The 4,450-nt window shown below is 35.5% G+C and overlaps 1 non-coding gene across 1 annotated transcript; it reads right to left on the bottom strand.

Moving 5' to 3' along the window:
- Nucleotides 1-4,098: 4,098 nt before the first annotated feature.
- LOC113260679 (U6 spliceosomal RNA) lies at nucleotides 4,099-4,204 on the bottom strand. Its single transcript, XR_003318059.1, has one exon. It is a non-coding gene; the product is annotated as a U6 spliceosomal RNA (small nuclear RNA).
- Nucleotides 4,205-4,450: the final 246 nt, after the last annotated feature.

Raw genomic sequence — 4,450 nt, forward strand, 5'->3', positions numbered from 1 at the left:
CCTCAGACCCTCTTTTCAACGCTCTTCTTTGCTTCAGGTATTATAAATTTCTTTTAGTTCTTTTACTAAATGATATAATACAGAGACATAAAATAGTGTAATGTTTAAGGACCCTGACTCAGAAGGCTATCAGATCGGGGCTTCACACCCAATTAAACAACTGCATTTGTAAGAACACCAAGAAATTATTTTCCTACCCATATCACACAATCTGTATGTCTAAAATGACAATAATAAAAGTTACTTCAAAGAGTCATTGATGATTAGATCTAATTAGAAAGATTAACTAGAAAAGACAAAGATCAGATCTAAGGCCTAAGTGCTTGGCAAACTTCCCAGCACAAACTCAGTAACAAATATGTTAGCTTCATCATCATCATCACCATCATCATCATTTTCAGGAGTTGTCTTTTCCCCACTCAAAGGTTCATGCCTTTTGATGCCAGGTTCTTTTCACCTACTAAACCTCAGGTCTTGTGGCAACTCTCTGAGAACACTTTTTTGGACTACTTAGGTTAGTTGTAGTTAATATGTGGTCGCATTCCTTACTATATTTTCCTTATGTTAATATTTAAAGTTACTCATTAAATAGTCTTAGCTAGATCATTAACCATGTTTGTTTTTGCTATGTAAGGGCCTGGCATAGAACCTGTTTTATTTTAAATTTCATTGCATAAGTGCCACAATGTATTTTTCCAAACATACTTTCTTTTCAAAGGCCTTTTTGAGTTAAAATCCAGTAACATTTTAAATGTTTTAGAATGAACATCATTTAATGATATAATTCCTTGGGAAATAATATAATTACAACCATATTCATAAAATGTAATGAATGATATTCACTTTAAAATTACAACGGTTTTTAAACTGAAAATAAAATGCAGATTGAAGAAGAATCACAAGTACAAGAATACATATCTACTGAATTGGATAAGCAGATAAATGCTTCAGAACCCAGATCGCTGAGACCTTAGTTCTCAACTGGGGAGTAGCAGAGGTTGTCCAACTAGAGGTCATTTATTAATGTCTAAAGACATTTTTGGTTGCCATAACTTTGAGGGGGAGCAAGTGCTACTGGCATCTATGGGGTAGAGGCCAGGGTTGCTGCTCAAGAGTTTACAATATGCGGGGCAGTCTCTATCAACAAAGAGTTATCTGGCCCAAAATACTAATAATACTAAGGTTGAGCAACTCTGTGTTTAGAGTAAAGAAGACAGCATTTAAAGAAAGACAGGATAAAAATTCAAAATGTCCAGAATATGTTGTAAAGTCACAGACTTTGTAATGAGATATATTAAGAACAGGAATGGTGATCTTCTTTCCAACTGGCTGAAGTAAAGAACTTGATTAAGAACATTGCTTACTGATCCTTATAAAAGGGTCAAAAGGCAGTCCAAGATCTAATTTTAAAATTAAATTAAATGTGAAAATTAATGTGTACACATGTATTTCAAAGAGGAAAAAAGACGTGAATAAAATTATTAAATTATAACAGCTGACAAGGCAAATGAGTAAATGTGGTCATATTACTGGTCTTACAAGACACACCCACATGTACCATCAAATGTCTTAACCAGTCTTATGCTAGAAGATTAAAGCAAACTGTCGCTTTACAAAAGCACAGGACAAAGTGATACAAGCGCAAGACAACTTTCTCAATAATTATAAAGAAAATTTCACAACATAAAGAAGTGAGCTCATTTTATTTTTTAGAAAGCTCTTTAATAAAACTGGCTAGAGTCAGATTGAACAAATACCTGCATAGGTAGACAGCTCTCATGAAATCCTGTATTAGGTAGCAAAAGCACTGTTTCAGGAATAGAATGTTTCCCCACTCATCCTAATGAATAATTCACATAAAGCTCTTTTCTCATCACTGACAGCTAACATGGCTTAGCTAAGTCCAAATGAATGGTGAGTTAATGAAAAGATAGAGCCATGTGAAAGCTGAGCTAAGCCAGATTTTTGCTATCAAAGCAAAGTGAAAAATTGAGACAATTAAGAGAAATTTATATATCATGTATTTAGTACCAAATTACATATATTTTCTGCATTCAAGTTATTTAATGTCTTTGAATACCTACTTTCTCAAATATGAAATATGGATACTAATATATTTATGATCATTTGGAGTTTTTGCTTAAAATGTACAGAAAGTCAGTGCTTCCTAATGATGTAGATATTCAAAAAAAGTTAAAAATTATAGCATCTAGTGGAGCATTCTCAAAAGCTTAAAATTAAAAGCAGACACTTAAGTTTGCTTGTTTTAGTCACATAACCATCATGTTTTTAAATTATAAACAATGTCCCCTAGTTAATCAGGAAAAAAAATATAACTTCTTACTTTAGAGAACAGGAAACAGATAATTTTTGGTGAGACACATGGAAATTTGTTGCCACACCGTTCAGGAGAATCATCCAATCCAGTTCACTTTTTTTTTTTTTAAACATCTGAAGGCTCTTTTATGTTGCCTTAGTCCATTTGGGGTGCTATAACAAAATATCATAAACTGTGTGGCATACGAATAACAGAAAATAACTTCTCATGGTTTTGGTTCCTGGAAGTCCAACATCAGGGCATATTCAGTGTCTAACGAGGTCTCCCTTTCTGGTTTGTAGGTATGTCCTCACATGGTGGAAGGGGGCTAGATCCCACCGGATTCTCTTTTATAAAGGCACTAATTAGTGCCTTAATTATTAATTAATTAATGAGGAATCCACCCTCATGACTTAAGTACCTCCTAAAAGCCACATCTCTTAATACCATCATCTCTGGGTTAAAATTTCAACATATGAATCTGGAAGGGACACAAGTCTTCACACCACAGCATATGTACAGAGTCTAAATAGAATCCTTCTTAATAGAACAATAATAACAGGGCCATTGTATTCATTTTATTTAAGAAGGATTCAGCTGAAAAGGGGAACAGTACTTTGGGGAAGCAGTCAGAAGTAAGATATTGTGGAATCGTGCCACAGAAACTTATCATCATCTCATGAAGTCAAGTATACCATAGAATCTTCAGTTGACCTCTGCTTTTCAGATTGTAACATACCACCATACTCCCTAGTTACCACCATCCCTACTGCTAGACACTTCTGTTAGTTTCATTGGACGCTGCAGTTCCTGAAAGACACAAATACTTCTGCAAGGTACCATTACTATTTCTCAACGCACCTCATCCACTTAAGTCTCGCAATTTATGCTCAGTAATGTTACTTTGAGCAATACTGTCTCATCCAGGTCTCTCTGCCAAGCATCATTTCTGCTACACTGCTGGCTTACACTTAGCTTCTGCCAAAGACTCCCTGGTAAACTTCGCACTCCTGTGGCTCTGCTGTCCACTATAGTGAAGGAGGAGAAATAGTTCTGTCTTTTCCCACCAATGTTTTAATTCCTATCACAAAGTAGCATATATATCACCATATCCAACATAGTAAACCTACATGTCCTGTATTTACAAATAAATCCTTCCAATCCTAGCTGCTTCTCAAGACACAGACATGGGTTCACAGGAAGTTAAACAAGAGGTTAATGGGTATGAGATGTCAATAGGTGACCCAGTTTACACAGTAACATGCAGCATGTATATAAGGGCAAAGCTTGCCTCTGCATGCCTGCTCATCAGGGACCATTTGCCAGGCAGTGTGGTTCTGCTGAATTACTCTTTGCTATGTCTTCAGACATGAATCATAGAACCTTCTAATTTTAGGAAAATACTGCACTTGCTTTTTTCAACCATTGTAGAAGCTGATATAAACAAAGTGTGTTACTTTGATTCTGAAGTTTTTGATATTCAAATCCAAAAACTATGCTAACCTTGCCTCCTTGGCTAGACCACGTGACTGAGTCTTTTTTTTTTTTTCCTTTCAGCTCCAGCAAGTAAGCAGAACCGGAAAAGAACCTGCCTAGAATTAGGTGCGGCTGATAGTCATCATTCTGTCTCTCCCTAATATATTGTCAGTGGGAGGAATGATACAATTAGACACCTGGGCTTTTGAGATTTAACACATCAGCTTTTAAGGTTCCCAGAATTTAGGTAGAGTCTCAAAGGTAGGTGGCCTTCATATTTTCATTGCCCTAGTAAAAAAAAATTTGTTAATATGGAACAATTCACGAATTTGCACATATCTTTGCCCAGGGGCCATGCTAATCTTCTCTGTACCATTCCAACTTTTCTATATGTGCTGCCAAAGCAAGCACCCACTACTAAAAATTCTTATATCCCTTCTAGGAGTAGGGTTTGACTACTAGGTCAAGCTTATCAATGGACTCTTTCTTTTCGATTTTTTTCCAGTTTTTTTTTTTAAGGATTTTATTTCCAAGTTCAATGTCAATCTCTGAGATCTACTGGAATCTTCTTTCACATTATACCCATTAAGTTAAAGATGAATACTTGTTCTAGTGCCGTTTACGTTTCCCCACTTTTGTAATAGGAAAGAATAAAAG

This window comes from Ursus arctos, unplaced genomic scaffold (genome assembly GCF_023065955.2).
Source record: "Ursus arctos isolate Adak ecotype North America unplaced genomic scaffold, UrsArc2.0 scaffold_18, whole genome shotgun sequence".
Lineage (NCBI taxonomy): Eukaryota > Metazoa > Chordata > Mammalia > Carnivora > Ursidae > Ursus > Ursus arctos.